The sequence below is a fragment of the Cavia porcellus genome, unplaced genomic scaffold (assembly GCF_034190915.1).
Source record: "Cavia porcellus strain 051 isolate PalLab524CR breed Dunkin Hartley unplaced genomic scaffold, mCavPor4.1 scaffold_29, whole genome shotgun sequence".
NCBI lineage: Eukaryota > Metazoa > Chordata > Mammalia > Rodentia > Caviidae > Cavia > Cavia porcellus.
In genome coordinates, this window is record NW_026947512.1 from 44226511 (window position 1) to 44246682 (window position 20172).

The following is a 20172-nucleotide window of genomic DNA, read 5'->3' on the forward strand; positions in this document are numbered from 1 at the left end:
CTCCTTAATTAAAAACATTTTTCATTCCAAACCTATAAAAGGCAGATGTGCTGCATTCCCCCAACCCCAGATCGCAGTTCTATATTGAGTTCTGCAGCTCCAATTCTTCTTTCCCGGGGCTTGAAAATACAAGGCCGTCAAAGCACAGTGTAGCGGGTGTCTCTTCCTCCACCTCCTCCTCTCCCCCTCTGCTTCCTCTTTGGCTGAGAAGCACTCATTTCTGTCTTTGCAGGGGTTATGTGTCCTAAGCGCCTCATGTCCCCTCCTTGCTGAAACGGTACGGGATGGAGCCCACCTTCCAGGATAGACAGGAGGCAGCTCCTGTATTTTATTACCCTAAAGTGCCTTCTAGACTGGATTGTAAAAGGAGGAGTCGGAAGCTAATGCTGCAGTCCTCGCTTGATCAGCCACACTGCGGCTGAGAATTCATTCAGGTCCTCCTCAGTTCAGGTAAATCTAGAAGCCTTGTCTTTAGAGGAAGGGTGAGGAAACCACGTACCAGGAGGAGGTCAGAAAAAATGACAAAAATACTTGTGTGTGGTGTTTGCCTGCCTCAGATGAGTCTTTACTCTTCAAATGCCTGGGGTTAATAAATTCAGTTTGATAACATGATTCAGAAAGTGGCAAGTCAGATTCAGACTCTGCTTCCAACGTTCGGGGCTCATTATGGCTTCGGTCTGGACTCTCCTTCTCAAGCTCCTGGGAGGTGGTGGAGTTGAAGGGGTGGGGCCTAATCACAGGAAGCTAGGCCACGGAGGGCATGCCCTCACAGGGGATTATGGGACCCAGCACCCCTTCTCCCCCTCCATCTTTTCTTCCTGCGTCACCATGAAGTAAGCAGGTTCCTTCATATGATGCCCACTAAGCTGTGCTGCCTCACCACAGGCCCCAAAACAAAAGGGTCAACTGACCATGGCTGAAACCCCCAAAACCATGAGCCAAACTTAACCGTTCCTCCTTTTAAGCTTTTAAGTTATCTCAGATTTCTTTTTTTACAACAATGGAAACCTGACTAATATGTACTAGGAAATCAGCAATGAATTACTCAGCTTGGGTGGATGGAGAGAATCACTTTACCATTTGATTTTCAATTCATCTGCCTTCTAGAGGGTTCTCAAGTCTTCTTGGTTTGCTGTGTTTGCTGTTTTATGCCCAACTCAAGTCCAGAAATACCAAGTCTGCCATCCTATTTCTCCATCAGGCCCAGCTAGTGCCCTGAATTTCAGAGCCGCCATAAGAGGACTACTGACCAATGGGTGAGAGCTCTTCCACCTGCCAGGCTTATTGTTGTAGCTGGACTTCTCTGTCTTGGTGAATTTTCTCTTTCTGGATTCCAACCAAATGGTCTTATTAAATGTTAATAAGGAAAGGAAACAAAAAACAAAGGACTGTTTTTATGAGTAATACACAATGCAATCAATAGACTTGAAGGAAAAGGGAGCCCAAGGCACCCACAAGACACTTTTAAGGTTTAATTGTTCCACAGAATTTTAAGCAAGTAGTAGAAAGAAACTAAATTGCATGGAACCGAATATTTTGCTCCAGGCTTCTAATTTATCACACTTGCCAGTTCCCAGAGGCAAGTGCCAGTGCTGCAGAGCTCAGGACTTTCCAGCACAGACAGAGACTGCATTCCATGCAAGCTAAAGAACCTCCTCATCTCTTAAATGGGGCAGTTGATCATAGTCTTCCTTACCATGCACACACTGGGGTTCAAGGACACAGCCAGCCGAGCAGATCTGAAAGATAACATTTTACTGTTTAGTAACATGCACACCTTCTTACTTATTCTTATTATTCCTCAAAAATGAAATATCTTGGGGATTTATTGGAAATACAAGGTCCTGGGAGACAGGGAGCTGGAGCCTGGGAGGAGGCCATGTCTAGCATCAGCAGGCGTAAGAAGCAGCATCTCTCAACCAAGGAGGGACAGGTCCGAATCCTGCGGCCTAGAGATGATTTCCCATGCTGCCTACAGGCTGGAAAACCTGTTAATGAGGCATGCCTGTTTCCTCCTGGCCAGACCACTCAGGAAAGAGGGAATCCTCAAGTCTCCAGGAAAAGCCTGCTGTGGCTACTCTAACACACACAGCAAAGTACAAGTGAGTCACACCTGTCCCATCATCGTGCTTGGGACATGAGAATTGGTTTTCTATTCTGAGCACCAGTGCTACATCAGAAAACAAGAGGATGCTTGACCACAGGGAAGTACTCATCACTGCCTTGGAAATATTTTGCTGCAGAGGAGTTTGAGTCAAGAGGGGAAGGGGAGCAGGAGGTCAGGGAGGATGGACCGTCAGTTAAGTTTGGTAGATCAGCCAGAGGCTTTAGGGAGAAAGCCTCTTTCTGTTTCTCTCTCTCTCTCTCTCTCTCTCTCTCTCTCTCTCTCTCTCTCTCTCTCTCTCTCAGGTTCAGCTTCTTTACCTGTAGACAGAAATAATGGTTCATACTCCATTGATTTATTCTGATGACTAATGAAAGAACACATGTAAAGTAACTTGGATTGTCCCTGGCACTTAGTAGGTGTTCAATAAATAATGGTATTACTTTAATAACAACAATTAATAATTGCTGGCTGAAAGGCCTATGGAGAATGCCCATGGAACCTCAGGTCAATGCCCTTAGTGCATTAAAGGAAAGTGAAGCTTGGGTCGCCTGCCAAGAGAGACACCCAGGACTGATGCCACACAAGTCTTTGCAGAAAGCTCTTGCTTGTGTCCCAGTTTGATCCTGGAACCTACTCAGAGGCTCAGTTCAAGAGAGTGTTTTAGTAATCATACAGCTCTTCTCCTGTATCTATGCTACCATAAAAAAAAAGTTGTGACCAGTGCAACAAAAACTTAGCATATAGTTAGCATCAACTGCAGTGTGGTAACACAGCAGCTTGGCCCACAACCTGGAACCCCAGAGCAAGGCGACCCTCAGCCTTGCTAGGCTCCACCCCCACCACCCGTGCAGCCACGTGCAGAAACGTGAGTGTACTGTGATGTCTGAAGAAGTGTTTGGAGAGTTCTGGGGAAGTGCTCAAAAATGACTGCTTAGCCGTCAGTATTACTGCTGTTGCTCTCTGCCAGTTTGGCTCTTAAATGTCCCCAATGACATATACATTAAAGACTTGGATCCCAGTGTGTGGCAGTGTGAAGACATGGTAGAATGTTGGGGGAGATGGAATCTAGAGGAAGGAAGTTAGGTCGTTGGGAATGCGACCATGAAGTGGATATCGGGACTTCTTTGTCTCTTTATTTGGATCCTGTTTCCTATGAGGTGAATATGGGTTCCCACCGTCATATTCTGCCTCCCCACAGGGCCAGCAAACCATAGACTGAAACTTCTGAAACTATGAACCAAAAATAAACCTTTCTTCTCTCTAAGTTGAGTACCTTAGGTATTTTGTCACAGGGATGGGAAGCTGACTAACACACCATTCCACTTTCAAGAATCCTGGGGAGACATCCAGCCCATAGAAATAACCAAATTTTCAACTCTGGTGAAAAAAAAACTAAGAAAATCAAAGGAGAGGCAGCCATCAGAGCAGCAAGGTGATCCTCCTTACTCTTTGTTTTAGGATTTAGCTTAACCCATTTGCATACAAAGTGTGGCACATTTTGAAACAATAATGAGTTTTTGTGGCATGAAAGGCTAGGAGGGCCCCTACAGGAGCTATATTTAGGAATAATCTGGCTCATCACTCCTCTACACATACAGCAACTTGACAAGTACAGCTGGGACCAAGACTTTCCATGGAGAACTCACCTAGTAACAACTTGCACCATAACTGTCCCTACATAGAGGTCCTAGTGATGAAGCTTCTATGCCACCAAACAAAGGTCTGTGAGTGACGGTGTGACGACACGGTCCAGCTGGCAGTGGTGGGACCCTGGCAGTGTTCAGGCTATAGGCATGGAATAGGGTAGTACATGTGGTCCTCAGGGCCTCCACTAGGCACCATAGGAAACACAAAGGGCAGGAAAGACACAGGTCCTGCTCCCAGACAAACTAGATGGGAAACTTTCTGACACAGGACCAAAGATACTTTGATACTCGTGGGACATCTTCAAGTTTAAATTCCTTGGCTCTGCTGGTTTGCGCAGAGCATGGGCCAGGTCCTAGGGGGCCTCTCTGCTGCATCCAGTGCGCTGTGATGGTAATACACACAACAGCGGATTCTGAACCACATTTTTAATTATCCAATGCTGACTTGTATTGCGCCTGCACTTCTTATCCATCTGGGGAGTGTCACCATGCTCGGCTAATTTAACAAGCAGCATTAACTGGGGCCTGTGAGGAGTGTTCCTCCCAGGACCACCCATTAGGCTGCAGACTCCAGCTGCCCTCCACCACCCCTCCACTTGTTCTGAGCCGGCCGCTCCCCGTGTGCCTACCTCTCCTCCAACCTGTCCCCCAAGTGCCACCAGCAATTTTCCAGATCGCTGAGAAGCTGATGACTTGTTTATGACATAGTGCTGGTGCTTTCGGCTCCTATTTCCATTTACTCTTGATCTTCCAGGACAGCCAGAACAGAAAAGGAGAACTATTTTCCCCAAGTCACAGCCCGGGAGAGTCCTTCCAACGCAAGGTGTCCCTCTGGATTTCCGGATAGAGAGGTGACCACGTCCAGGGAGAGCGAGCAAGCAGAGGCTGGTTGTCTTTGCTCCTCTGAGCTTGAGACTGAGACTTAGGACCTGAGTTGTTATCTCAGCTGCAGGAGGAAAAGAGCAGGGTCTTGCAGGGCACCTGGATCACAGGTCTTTACATTTCCAAGCAGCCAGCCTGGGTCACCCGGGACCTGCCCCTCTTTTCCACCTCCATGTTATTCCAGCCATAAATCCAAGTGACAAGCTTGAACTTTCCTCAATTGACATGTTTACAAGGGAAGTCCACATTTGACAGGAAAATTAAGCCTATCAATCACCTAACGAGCTTGTTAATGAATGGGTCTCTGATCTCCTCTGGTAGTCGGGTTTATTGATTAGAAAGGGGCGGCCCAGGCCCCTCGTCTGTTGCACACTCCCCAGCACCTTCTCTCTCTGCCAGATGTGACTGCCCTCCGACCTCGCTGCGACACTCCAGCCACGTTCCCGCCTGAAACTTGCAGAGGTTCTGGTTCAGGGTTTATCGGGAGGTCAGACCCCCTCCTGTCTGTGTTCTGTGACAGAACAAAGGGAACAGATGCAGCCTCAGAGCACCCACCCAGCATATGGAAGCTATCTCCTCGGTCCCAGTAATTACCCAGGAGCTCGCTTGTTCAATGCCTTTGCTTTTTATTGCTCAGAAACCAACCTATTCCCCAACATAAAACACTTTAACGGTGTCTCCCTCCGGGGTTTCTGGGAGAGGCCCTGTCAGGTATAAAATGTGCAGAACCCCTCTGACAGCCCACCGGGGCAAGGCCTTCCACAATTAAAAGAGGGGGACAGGGCAGGGGGAGGCGGGGCAGCTGGTGGCAGGCAGAGCCAGGCAGTCATGTTCGGAGGTCCACAGCACTCAGGGAAAGCTTCCTGCAGTGCTTAGAAAGGCAGCCGAGGTAAAATCTAAAATCGCAAGCACTCTCCTCTCTCCCATCCTGGCAGGCAGGGAGGGAGAGCCTGAAGCCTCAGTGGGACACCAGAATTCACTATGTACCGATTTCACGCAAGGAGAAAGGGTCAGTGCAGATCATGAAAGAGCTTCGCCCTCAGTCATACTCACTTAACAAAACCTCACAGCTGTGCGCTGATGCTCCTCCAGGAGGCCAGACCTGATGGGTTCATCAAAGGGCAGGAATGGGGAAGTAGAAACCGAACCACAAGGAAGCAGGAAATGGATGGGTCTGAAACCTTGGAACAGCCACTATTCCTGTCCCAAGTGAGGTGGCAGAGAACCCACTGGCTTCTCTCTCAAGTGTGCACTGGGCCCTGAAAGAGGTCGGCAGGATTACAAGTGACCCAAGAGGCTATGTTCCTTTCCTCAGACTGCGTGATAAATTGCATCAACTGGGTGACTTAAAACAACAGAAAAGTTTCCTTCCACAGTGCTAGAAAGTAAGCCTGAAATCAAGGTGTCAGCAGTCCTGTCTGCCATCCAAAGGCTCCATGAAGCCCTCCTGGTCCCTCCAGCTTCTGGCAGTTGCCAGCCACCTCGGGCTTCTGGCTGCCTGCCTTCTCAGGCCCATCCTCCTGTGTCCGTGGGGCCTGTACTCATCTTACAAAGACGTTCATCACCCTCAGCCAGCGTGACTTCGTCTCAGCTAATTACATTTCCAAAGACCCTATTTCCAAACTGAGCCATGTGCTAAGATCCTGGACACAAATTTTCAGAGGATCACCCTAGAAGGGAAGGTGGGAATGGACTGCAGGAGTCAGAATGAGGGCTGCCCCGGTCCTTCATCCTTCGGTGTGAAGTCTCAGAATGTGGGTACCCAGGTCTTCCCAGGCCCAAGGGGACGTGGGGGAGTAAGGGAAGTGCCAGCAAAGACAGGAGAAGAATTGTGCTAAGGTAAATTGCAAATACTAAACAATATGAAGACAGCAATTTAAGTGTTTAAAATGTGCTCTGGTAATTCCAAACAAATTTTAAGGCCATTTCCAGACCATAAAACCTTCTGGTCTAAATCAGCAGCTCGAATGCAGGCCCAGGCGCTCAGGCTGTAGAACCTCCCCCAGATGGAGGCTGGAAGGCTTGGGAGTCTTCAGCTAATCTGGTAAATGGATGATGATTCTTCCCAAAGACTGGAGAGTGGCCTTCTCCACCTCTCCAAGCACCTGCTGTACGTACAAACTGCTTCTCCGATGCTTCTCTCCTGCCCTCCTCAGAAGGGTGGCTCCATCCTTAGAGCCACAAGAGCGACCTGTCCACCCTCACTGGTCAAGGCCTACCTCTCTGGGTCTGTCCTTTCCAATGTCTTTCCAGCCCAGACAGCGAACTTCTTCCAGCCATGTGTCAGGAACCATGGCCATTAACTACGTCAGTGTAAAGTGCCTGGAGCACGCACATCACACATCACAACAACCCCCAGCTCCAGGGCTTTCACCACCACCTCCAGAGCCCCTCCCTGTAGGAAGAACAGGCCAGACAGACTTGGGATCAAAGCCCGCGGAGACATAGGTGCCTCGCCCCAGAATGAAACCTGTCCTCGCTCAGCAGTGCGTTGTTCAGGAAGTTCACATGAAGTAGGACAACATGCAGAAACTGAGAGGAACAGCATAGTTTTGCATTAGAACCGGTTTTTAAATGACGCAGCCACTCAGTGGCTAACTCAGGCTTCGGTTTGACAACTCTGAGCCTTAGTGATTTCATTGGTAAAGTAAAAATTACTACAAATGGTGTACGTACAGTACTGGCAGAAGAGACGCTGGATAAGTGGAATTCCCTTCTTTCCTCCTGGTTACTTATAATACAGTTTTGTTTGTTTGTTGCCATGCTGGGGATTAGACCCAGAGCATGAGCATTGAGTGACATCGCTAGCTCTTTTTTAAATTTCTTCTTCTAATTTTGAGAGACGAAGCCACTAAGTCATCCAGACTGGGCTCAAGGCTGTGATCCTTCTGTCTCAGCTTCAGAACGCTGGGATTACAGGTGAGTGCCCCATTCCTAACTTGGTTAAAAGTTTCTTACATCAAATCTGTCTCTTGTCTTGGTGGAAGAGAAGTATCCTGAGCAGATGGGAGAGCCAGTGACCACCTGAAGAGCAGCTTCCCAAGGTACAGCTGCCCCTGCCCTGTACAGCCTTGCGGGAGCTGGAACTATCATCCATCAGCTGGGTGTTTGGGAACTGACCTGTGTTCTGTAAGCTTGCCATTTAAGTAGACTTTGGCTGTACCATTCCCTGAATGTAGAAGCAGAGGCTTCTAATGTCCTGTATATATGTGTGTGTGTGTGTGTGTGTGTGTGTGTGTGTGTGTGCGCGCATGTCTGTCTGTCTGTGTGTCTGCCTGTCTAAGGGTGCATGCCATTAGAGGAAAACTGAACTTGAGCACCAGGTAGACTCTGCCCTGGTATTTCTGCCAGGAGCCTCCTTCCCTGCTCCGAGCTGAAGTTCTGAGGGCAGCAGCTCTCAGGCGGACACGGCACCGTATGTAGGATCTGCTCTCATTGTCCTCCAGCTCCCCTCCTAACCAGCTCGGTCGCCTCACCCTGGATGCCCAGGATGACCTGCACCCTGGCCTCTGGGTCCAGTCTGTCCTGTCCCCAGCCACCCTCTAGCCTGCATCACACCCCTGCTTCCTCCCTTACACACAGCTCTAATGATTAGGACACTTGACTCAAAAGTTACTCACCAATGCCCCATCACTTACAGAGCTCGTTGGGGGACCCTGAAACTACCATTTGTCCCAAAGCAACCTGTCCCACTCTGTCTCCCTTTGCCTTTGCTGTTTCTTCTGCCTGCTGGACCCTCTCATACCCTGCACATGCTCACAGCTTTCCTGTGTGCTCAAACGGGTTCATTCTGTCTTTCCTCCGGGTGGTTACAGCTGGTGGTGACTTGTCTGTGCGGCTTTTCTCCCTGCTGGTCTATAAGCTCCTGAAGGGCAGGGGCTGCTTATACTTATTTTGTTTCCTCCTCAACATCCAGTAGACTGCTTTGTATTCAAGAGGTGCACACTGGGGGAAAATGAGTGCAGACTGCAGGAAGAAGTCTGAAGTTGGGCTGAGCCTGGGCACGGCACTCCAGGCAGCCCAGCTGGCCAGGCAGCAGGGAGACACTGTGAGTCCCTGTGCTCCAGCTCCAGCCAGTGGATAAGAGTCTTGGTTCCTTGAGAACTAAAGAGCTCAGAGGAACAAAAAAAAGGGGACAAAATATTCTCAAGCCTCATAGGAGAATACAGGAGGCCAAGAGAAGGAACAGAACTGACCCTTCCCAGCTCAAAGAAGGGAGCCCAGAAGTGGGTCTGAGTCAAAACTGAGAACAAGAATCCATGTGGAGAGAACGAGTGAATTAGAAGGATGCAAAAATAGCCCCAGGTATGTGATTCATCCCAGATATTTCTAGATCAGTTTCTCCCCACGGAGGAGACTGCCTACTATAACCTCCCCAAGTCCCACACTTTCTCCGTGAAGCCACCCACTGCAGGAGGAGGACATAGATGGCTCTGCAGTCTGTGCCACCTTTACCTATAATGCCCCCTCTTTCCTCAAATCTCTGTTTCTAAGCAACTGAGCTACTGTCTGGGACTCTTGCAAAAAGTCTATGATGCAGGCAACTGATCTGGGCGTGTGTCACTCCACCCACCACTCCACCAGGCACAGGCAAGAGCAGTCCCACAAGTGCAAGGGACTTTCTCTACAACCCTTTGAATTTGTGACCCAAACCTCTGCTTGAGGTGACCATCTTTGGTGTTCTTTTCTGTTCCTCTTGGGTACCTCTTTTTTCTCCCCACCGTTTCCCCCTTTCACCAAACAGATGTAACTATTTATTCCTTATGTCCTAGTTTTCCTGTAATTTCATAAAGTGCAAATTTGCTGTCCTGCTCCCAAATGCCGAGTCGGTGGTTTGTCATAACAGTCATCAGTAACTGTCGCTTTCTGCCGCGGGCTTAATTAACCCACTCTCTCATTAGCATGTCCGTGCACTTGTAAGGAATGAAAGCCTGATTATTTTCTACAACAGTCGCAGCCAATTACTGCATCCAAATGGAACCACATTAATCAAATCTTTAGTACGGTGGCAAATTCAGAGATATCAGATTGCAAAAGACTGCAAAACTAATATGTCACTGTCAGCGGGGCTGCGCAGGCATTTAGCGAATTGCATTAAATAGATGGCTTCGCTGAAGCCGCATGAATTTAATATGTGATGGGATCTGGAAGCTATTAGTGTGACATGGCAAAGTAGTGGGAGCTTTGGCAGCTCTGGACTTTATCCATGAACTCAGGAAGGTAATATGAAAACTTGTGTGTGTGCACGTGTGTGTGTGTGTGTATACGCACTTGAGCTTCAGTGCACGCATGCGCTTCATGGGGCATGTTCAACAAATAAGAAGTCTTGTAGACTGTGGAACAGAAGCTATTGTTTTATCTGCATGCACTCAGAATGGAAGAAGAATGTAAGCCTGCAAAGACAAAAGCAAGACAGTCCTGCTAGGGTCCCCTCAAAATCAAGAAAGAGGACCCAGAGTCCTGCGGTCCACAGTTTGCTGATTCTCGGGACAAGGCCACAGGTTGGAAGTCAGATCTGAACAGTCCTCTGAAGGCTGAGACAGAATGAGAGGGACATATACCTCCTACCCAGTAAAACTAAATCAGTAGACTAAGGTCAGGCTTTAGGAAGTCCCCACTCAACACATGGAAGGAAGGATCTCTTTGTTAAGGTATTGAACTTAGAGGAGGCAAGACGGAAAGTGATGAGAAATTCCCGTAAGAAATACGTTAGCTAATTTAGCAAGTAATCGGGATCATTGGAAAGGTCACCTCCTCCAAGAGTCCAGTCCTTCCCAAGAACTGGGATGGCCACAGCACCATCTCCAAAGACTCATGTCTCCAAACTTCTGTGTCCCCTCCTGTTGTCAAGGGTCACACCTCATGGATAATACGGAAAGGCAGGTTCTGCGATGTAATCGCCCCTGGCATGACTTCATCAGCTGTTCATCCATCTTATTAGCACAGTTGATCTTACCAGGATGGTTTAACAAAATGATTTTTCAGCTTTACACAGTGTGAAAGGAATATACTTTCAGGAGAAACTGTGCTCTGACTTTTGGATTTGGATCTGTTCCCAGGCTAGTGATATGCAGTATGATGCTCTCTCACATGCTGGACTGCAGCAGCAAGAGCTGTCCCCGGCCATCCCTGTGATCACAAGAGAGACCAAGCAACGCTCTGCACCGTGGCACTGTGCTGCTGAGCCCAGATGCCCGGTAGCTTGGTGTGCCCTGTGCATGTGCAGCGATGATACCTTCAACCCCATCATCAGTCAGGGAGAGTCTATATTTATAATTGCATACAACTGGGTGTGAGAGGTGAATTCAAATTTGTTCTCTCAGAGTGGATCATGAGAGGTCAGTAGTTTTTGCTTTAAAGGCAGGGAGATGGGATGGGGGTGTGGGACAGACTCTGCTTGTATATACGTATGACTGTGTGTGTGCATGCACATGCGTATGCATGCATTCACTACTGTGTTTAAGAGCAAAACCAAAACTAAGTCAGACAGTGGAGGAGAGAATTCAACAGTAGCAAAGAATTGCTTCTGAGACCCCAATGCTTGTCACTGCATTTACAGGTAGTAATGTATGTGGTTAATGCTGTGTCGACATCAGCGATGTGCAAACTGCAAAGCCGTGAAGTACACTCAGCCTTGGCACCCCGTTTCCTGTGCTGACACCCCCACAGGTGTGGGAGGGCCACAATCCCCAGGGAGGGGCTTGGTAGAAATGCCAGCCAGGGACTGGCAGAGCCTTTGGTAGGCTTGTCTCAAGGAAGTCTCTGGGTTTCTACAGGCCTACGGATAAACAGAAAACAACAGACCTTAACAGTTCTGTCTTAACTCTAGACTACTGGGAAGCTCTGGGGCTCGGTGAAGCAGGATCACTGTAAAAAGAGGAAGAGGAGAAGGAGGAGGAGGAAGGAGGCAGACACGGGACCCAGGACCTCTCCCTGCTGCACGGATAGTGGCAGCAGAGGTGATGTGAATGGGCAGCTAGGATCTGCTCTTACACAAACTGCCTTCATCAGCAGCTCGCTGCCACCATCCGTTAATCTTCTTGCAAAGGCACAGTTTTACATTTACTTCCCCGCTAACCTAATCTACCATCTCCTTTATGCATACATACATGACCCGAGGTTTTTAGGAGATGGCGCTGGAGGCATGTACTCACCAGGAACTGATCTACCTAGCTGTGCACTACAGCAGAATTTAAATAGAGGAGGCTCCATTATAGAGCCAGGAAAAGAACATCAGCCAATCTGTCCTCCCCACTCTCCACCTGAAATAAAGGATCATCAATTCAAGGCACCAAACAGACTGAAAAGTCCATATGGATGGATATACAGAGAGAAGAGCGCCTATTACTAGAAGTGATATGCAATTAACACAAGCAGTTTTCCTATAACAATGTAATTTCTAAGATAATTTACCAAATCTATTTAGTTGCAACAGAAAAAGAATCAGAGAGGTTCAAGGTGAAAGACGTCTCTCTGTTTACACTCTATCTCCAAACACACAGCGACACACACACACACACACACACACACACACACACCTCTTACTAAGTGCATTTGGAATAGGTCCTATTCTCTTAACTCACATTTAAAAAACACAACCCATTTGGTGATAATATTGTCTAATACTGAAAACCTCTTTCTGTTCCCAGCCTACGAAGACAGATTTTCGAGCGTGACTGAGACAGACATATTGGCAAAAACATGAGCGCAGCGCACACGCATACAAACACAGCCTTCCACACTCCCACCCACCGCCCACCCGTCCTCATGGGCTCCGTGTGCCCAAACAGAGACACAAAGATGCAAACATTCTGCCATCGCCGAGATGCCGGGGTGTGCTTCCTGCAGAGGTAACTGCTGTCTTCTCAAGGGTTCCACCCCAGGGATTTTCTAACCACCTATGATGATGCTTCCCTGGGCAGAAGGAAAACTTCTGTATGCTCTCTCCTCTCACGAAAAAGCAGGCGTGGATAGGGACACAGAATTCAGGGATGGGAAGGCCAGCGCAACCCTACCTACCTCACACATAATATTTCTGTCCTGAAAAACACCGCCTCAGAAGCTTTTTGTCTGGCAAATTGCTGATTCCCTTGAGGAGCTGAGGAGCACGCACAGACATCCCACAGAACCCACGAGCCCTGTGCAGGCACCATTTGGCTGCACGGGGATCATGTTCCCAGCAGGGATTCTGAGCCATGTGGGGGCATCTGGGGAGAGATATTTTGGGCGAGGGGGCTGTGACAGATTGCAGTGTTGGCCCTGGTGCTTCATCCTTTTTCCAGGCCGTGGTCTGCACCTGCGCCGCGCTGAGTAACCAAGCAGCGCACCCTCCACTTTGGCAGGTCCTACTTTCCTGCCTCCAGCCTTGGCCAAGCCCTTTACTTTGGCCAGCACACCTTGAGTGTTCCCACTTCGGGCCTTGTCATGAGGACACGTCCAAGCTATTCCACTGACCCCAGGAAGAACATAAGAGAAACGAGAGAGCCACCAGAGTAGAAGCAGGAAAGCCAGCTTGGGTGGACCCAGCACTAGCCAACCTCAGCAACCTGCAGAGTGAGGAGAATTGTCATCTAAGCCACTTTTCTGGTGGTTGTTACACAGTGCTTTCATGGCATTAGTCAGCTGACTGTGGAGACTGCTGGTACCTCTCAAAATGTGCTCCAAAGATGATATCTACTTTGCTATAAGTGGAACCAGCCTCAGAGTAATCACTTCCAGGGTGGAGTGCCACACCCAATGGGAGGGAACAAAAGGCAGCAAACAGGCCCTGGCATACATAGGGCACCAAGGCAGGGCATGTATAACAAAGGCAACCTTTGCTTCCCTATTTCCTGCTACCTCCAGCTCACTCATACCCCACATATAGCAGCGCCTGGGGAGCTAATGCTTCCCATCCCACACCCTAGTCAAGGGCTCCTGAACCCAGTGAGAAACTAAGGCCACCCAGTCTTTGCACCCAGTGTCACCACACCAGGTGAGTTCCCAGAGGCTGGACTCTTTCATCACTGTGTTCTTTTGCACCAGGCTTTATCTGCCTGTCCTTCAGCACCACCCACCTCAAAGCAGAGAGGAGACCGCTGTGCAATGACACAGGGAACCAGGCAGGGAACCAGGACCCACCCAAAACGGGAGAGGAAAGACAGGGCCAGGACGAAAGAGGAGCTCCACTCACACAACAAAAGCCTGCCTCAGAGGATTCCCTGGCCAGTCCCTCAGCAGTACAGCAGGGGCAGTGGGGGGCCATGATGATAAGTCCAGGGAGCATCTTCAGAAAGGCATGGAGCAGTGACTGTGTCCAGGGGTGCAGGCTTCTGGGGCCCCTCAACGTGTGGCCAGCAAGTTATGAGACTTCCCTGTGAGGAGGAGGAACATAGGTAAGAGGGTAGGACAGCCCTCCGGGCCCTGGGGATAGCCCTGTCCTTCAGGGCAGGTCTGGGCCCAAATTCTCTGACCTACATGCTCTGTGCCCAGCTCACACATACTGCAAGCTGGTTAAGGGCAAGTCTTCACCAGCAACACTAGAGAAACTCTGTCTTCCCTGCTCCTTTAATTTAACAAGGTAGTGGCAACATAGAGACATGCAAGGGGCTGGAGCTTGGAGGGAATGGAGGAGTCACCTCTGAGACAAGCCACAGCTATGGGAACCCTTCTTGACACTGAACTTTAGAGAACATGCCAAATACCCAGGCAGGCCAGTAAGTGCAGAGAAGAAAGAGGCACTGGATGATTCCTAAAGGACTGTTCGCCCTGCAAGTTACAGACTGACTGAGTCTCCCTTGCAATTCCTAGGTGGAGGAAACAATGCCTGTCGGGGCTGTATTAGGAGTCGAGGCCACTAAGCAAGGAATTACGGAAATGTGAGATTATGAGGGACCCTGATGGGAGTGTCCTCAAAAGAAACACCAGAGAGCTCTCCTCCCTCCTCCTCCCCCCCGCCCTCCGCCTCTTCCTCCACCATCTGAGGACACCGCAAGAAGAGGCATGTGTAAGCCAAGAGGATGACCTCTACTAGACGCTTGCTCTTGGTTTTCCAACCTCCAGAACTGCGTAACTTCTGTTATTTAAGTCTATGGTATTTTGTTATGGTAACCTAAACTGATGAATATACCCACGTACTTGCAAGTTTCAATTTTTGCTTTTGCTTTGCGCTGTCTCAAGACCTGCCCCTTTGGGAAACTGAGCCCTTATTTTGAGGGACCCAATGAGCTCATGCAGCACCCCTAAGAACTATTCAAAGGACCTTCAGAAATGCTTCTATAGAGCAAAGACCTGGAGAGAGACATTAGCATTGCTATCCATGACCAGAAACACACCTGTGTCTGTCTCATGTGAATAGTGGGACGTGAGTTCCCATCTCTGCACTCCTGCATGAGAGAATCTTCAGAGGCTCCATCACAGGAAACCTTTTCCCCCAAGAAGCAGTAGATGATTATTTATATGTTTTGCAAGAGCTGTCTTTTGTGTTTTGATTTATACACTTTATTTCCCAACAACAAATACATGATAAAATATTATAAATCAAACCATGCTAACTGCAGCCTACAGGTCAAGCACAGCCCACTGTGATTTCTAACATAGTTTTTACATTGATAGAGAAAATCAAAAGAAAGTAAACATCATGACACAGGAAAACTGTGAAACTCACATTTCAGTGTTCACAAATGAAGTTTCATTGGAACACAGCCTTGTTAGTTCATTCAGGTATTGGTATAGCTGTTTTTGCAGAGTAATTAAACAGTTATGACAGAGACTTTCAGGCCCACAGAGCCTAAAATATTTACTATGTGGTCACTTACAGAAAATTTTGCTAACCACAGTTCAAAATGCACAGTAGGGACTGCCTATTTAAGGCAGTCCATTGAATACGTCATTCTCAAGAACAATTCCAAGTACCTTTGGCTTTCAAGTGCTTTTAAATGAGGCACCCCTAGTTCATATATTAATGACTCACTTCCCTTGCACAGGGAGCTTTGGCTCCACCCTACTGGGAAAGAAGCTTGGATAGCAAAGCCATCATGGTATTCAGAATATACCGCCTTCTCAGTAGCATCAGCCCTGCGTCCGGGCAGGCAATGGAGAGGCAGCTCCCGGACAGTCAGCACTCACCTTCTTGAATGGCAGGCCCCCACTGAGGTTCCATTTTAGAAAGTCGCCATGAGAGAGTGGGAAGCATGTCAGTGTGCAAGTCAGACTCAACTGAGTTCAAATGCAGTGTCTATCACTTACTTTACCAAATCTTTCTGACCCTCAATTTCACCATCTGTCAAACAAAGGTAAAACCCTATGTCACCCTGTGGTCACAGTGATGATACAGGAGGATGAGGTATTGGAGAAGCATCCCACTTAGCAGAGATGTCGTGGTAGCTTCTCTCTCGGGAAGGTGGCCAGGAGTCCAGGTTCTGGGACAGACATAATGGGCTCTGCTCTGCCACTTTAGAATCGTGAGGCCTCCAGCAAGTTACCCCCGCCTCTGTGCTGCCTTTTCCTGCTTGGTGAGCTGGGCATGCTAACATGTCTACTCCTCAGGCGTGTTGCGATCACTCAGGAAAGTAGGAAGCACAGCGGTGGCCCAGGAGCTGCATCCAGCAGACCCAGCCTGCACTCACAGCCTGTGTCCAGAGGTGCTCCAATGGTGCTTCGACAGCGCGCTTTGCTCACATTTGTGGAAGACCCCAACCACAAATGAGAATCTCAGCCCCTCTCCACATACACCTCTTCCTTTACCCGTGGGGACACTGTCAGGACTGGGACCAGTCCACAGGGTCTCTTTCGGGAGGCCAGATAACATTCACAACGCCTCCCTTTGGAGTCAGCATCTATGCAGATGGGCTCAACCCATCAGAACTTCCTGTTCTACTAGGGCCCATGGCTTTGAAGAATGAGTTCCACACAGCCGGGAAGCCAGAGATTTACTGGCCTTTAACTCACTTTCTGCCTGCTCATGAGCTTACCTGAGAGAAAATGAATGCATACCTTAGCCCCAGATTCACCAGAATTGGCTTGATTTTCCTATCTACACATGTGCCCAGCTCATGTGGGACCGGCCTGAGCAACCTTTCCCCCGTCTCCCACAAGGCGCCTCCTCCCCTACAGAACTTCCTTCAGACTTTGATCAAAAAGCACTTACACACTGTATCATACAGGAATCTGCGTCCTCTTCTCAACTGAGTACCTAAGGGGGAGGCCTGGCATGGAAGACAGAAGCTCCGAACATCTGGTGCTTAAATGAATCCATTCATGAACAAAGCACAGCGAGAAACTGCAAAGAAAGCAGAGTAATTCTTAAAAACCTAGGTAGAGCTGAAAACCCCCTGAGGTGCCCCATCCTGGTCCCAGTGCAGTCTGAGGTGTCCCCTAAAAGTCCTGCCTTCCAGGCTGCACCTTGGCCGCTAGGGTCCGGCTCCCAGTCTGCTTTGTCTGCCCTGGTCAGTCAGTGACAATGCGCCTCCAGCGCAGACCTGGAGTTCCCAGGGAGTCTGTTAATGTGGATGATCTGTCATCTTGAGCAGCAAGGTTAAAGCAGGAACCTGTTACAAGAAGGATCTGGAGAGCCACGTAGCAACACGGGAGTTCAAGTACTACTGTTTTCTAAAAGAGGTCAAGTTCACCTTGTGTCGGGCTAACAGTTACCGATTAAAGGAAACCATACTATAAATTTTGCTGGCTTTTAAGCTCTGGGTACACCTCCCACTCCTTGCCTCCTTTGGCTGTAAAGTAATATTTCCAGGCTTCAGAGATGACAGGTCCTTGTGCAAATTTTTGCTTTAGCCCCTTAGCAAACTCCGTGTTTGGCTGTCTTTTTGTTTCTGCCAAGTACTTCATTATGGTAAGGTTTATTTCCAGAAAATGGCTGGACCCTGGATGTGATGTTGCTGTTTATTATTTTTACTTGTTTGCATTTTTTTTTTAAATTTTGAAAATGGCTAAAAAAAAAAAAAAAAAAAACTAAAATGGCTGCAGTCTGCATTTGGACCAGAAGGGGGAGGCTGGAGGAAACGGAGCCTTCTAGGTCTGGTGGAAAGTGTATTACCGGGGAGGGCAAGGAGTGAGAGATAGGAGGGGGAGGAAGGGAGGGGGAAGGAGAAAGGAGAGATGGGGAAAGAGGGTGGTTAGAAATGCAGAAGGAGGGGCAGCGAAACCCAAATAATTATAATAAAATACTAATTGCAGCCATCATTTTCATATGCTCGATGTCTTACATATGTAGTGGCACTTAATCCTCACAACAGCCCCAGGAGGTAGGTATTAATATCCCCATTTTTCAGATGAAGAAATCAAAATGTCAAAAAAAGAAACCCTTCAAACTTTCAATTTGTGCACTAATTTAAGGCAGTCAGATTGTTGGGCTATAACCAAGTCATTTCATAAGTAAATACTGGTGGGTTGATTTTTTTTCTTTTTTTAATTTTTAACGTTCACTATTCCAGGCCCCAGGTCAGTAACAGAATTTGTGGGAAGTCTTTAAAAATACCAGCGAGAGCATTTGGAAGAGCGCAGCTGAAAACCACTACTTTTCACACCGGGCTTCATTCAGAGTTCAAGGCTGGACATTTTTCTCTCACTCAAATTCAACAGAACAAGAAACCACAAGCACTGAGCGCTTTCCAAGTCTGAACCAGGGAGTACGAACCTCAGAAACAAGCACAAGGAGAAATGGATTTGAAAGTACGTCTCTGAAAACCTTTGCAACTCACTTTCCTGGCTTTGAGACCCTTGAATAGCTCCAAATATTTAACACATACCAAATCACCAGTGGCATCAATAAATATTCTACAACGTGAGTATTGTGGTCAGTTTCCCAATGGGTCTAAGACTTGCTAGAATTTTCCAGATGAATCATTTCTGTTTTATGCAAATCCCACATCAAGACCAGTTTCATACCTGTCTCCTCCATCATGAACTCCACCAACGCTACCGGCCAGGTCCAGCCCTCTCAGTGTCCTTAACTCGTACTCATTTTTCTGTCTGAAGCAGCGCTGCCAGCAATGTGTGTCCTCCAGAGATTTTCGCCAAGTGAGGATTTATTAAGTGTTGCTGAAGGGATAAATAAATGAACTTCACAGACTATCTCTACATTTAGGTTTTATTTCAGTGTAAGGCTTTGGGATTTTACAGGGGGCAGGAAAATGGGGCTTTTTGATCTTTTTTTCCCATTATATTTCAATTGAATTTGTCAAGAGGCTCCAAGTTTTATTTTTCCAACATGAATCACTGATGATCTAACAAATTAATTACCCATCCATCCTGCCCTACTGAGTGAGGTCATGGGAGAATGGATGGGTTCAGCTGACCTCCTTGGGACTGGATTGTCACAGCCCCCATTTACGAACTTGAGTTCAATGCCAAAATTGCCAGTTTAGGTTAAAATCAGACTTAAATGTACCTTATTATACACAAAGGCACACAAATGCAATATGTCATCTTTAATGGTTCAGAACAAAGCCTAAAAAAATAGTGTCCGAGCACAGATGAATTTTACAACATTTGATATATGGCTTTCATTATTAACAATAATTTCTGTAACTGCATCCAAATTCGGGAAGACACCCGATGAATATTAATTTTATTTTTGATTTATTTTCCACTCCCTCTAGGGCAGACCTGCGTTCCCAGCATCCCTTTGGTCCTGCGATCTTACAACACAACCTCCAGGGTGGAATTCTCGTGGTTCTGGGAGCAGCCTGCTTCTGGGAATATTGCACGGTGGCTTTTGGTACTCTGCTGGAAAACAAGGATTCTTTTTCCCCCGTTGCACTTTCTTTTCTCTTTATATTTTACAGAGATTTCCCCCTCACACACACTTTGTCATTATATTACAATCTAATTGCAAGACAACTCTCCTCACCTAAGTCATCAACAAAGCCCAATTATTTCTAATGCATGCAGAAGGGGGGAAAAGTGCCAAACAATAAAAAGGCACGCAGTAACCTAAGCCTTTTTCACAGTCAGGCTTCAAGTTCACATGTGAATTTATGCCAGTTTTGACATTAGCCGAAAAAATTAACAGTTCTCAAAAATGAAACTCTCACAAAAGGGGTTTTGTGTTTCAAGCAGAATAAATTATAGTGTGATGTTATTAAAACACTTAGTTGTTAAGTTGCCAAGAAAATCCAGTATATTCACACAGACTCAAGGACCTGTCTCCATGCAAAGTAATTAAATTAGATTTATGGGCTGCATTACATCAGTGTTTGATAGTTCATTTTTCCTTTCTTCATATTTTGCCCTGCTTTATTAGAGCATGTGACAGATGGTAAAAATAGTGTGAAGTTTCTTGGCCCTGTGCTAAATCCCCTTTCGGTAGTATATCTCCCTTCTGTCAGTTCTCCCCAGCGATGATAAATTAACCTCTCTCTTTGTATCCCAAGTGTGGCAGTAAAGCTCTCTTTTGACACGGCACTATCACTTTATCTTAATCTGTGCTGTTTCGAGGAGAGAGCGAGATGATGTCATCGCTACCACGAGTTTAAAGGGAAGATTTATTGTGTCAGAAAAAGGGAGGATGATTAATATAATATGCATCATTATATTTTTCAT

General features: G+C 47.5%; 1 long non-coding RNA gene across 1 annotated transcript; it reads right to left on the reverse strand.

Annotated features, from left to right (window-relative positions):
• Positions 1–1425: 1425 nt before the first annotated feature.
• On the reverse strand, positions 1426–18664 carry LOC134473986 (uncharacterized). Its single transcript, XR_010044508.1, has 3 exons — positions 18517–18664; positions 16763–16894; positions 1426–1739 (listed from the first exon to the last, which is right to left on the reverse strand). It is a non-coding gene; the product is annotated as an uncharacterized LOC134473986 (long non-coding RNA).
• Positions 18665–20172: the final 1508 nt, after the last annotated feature.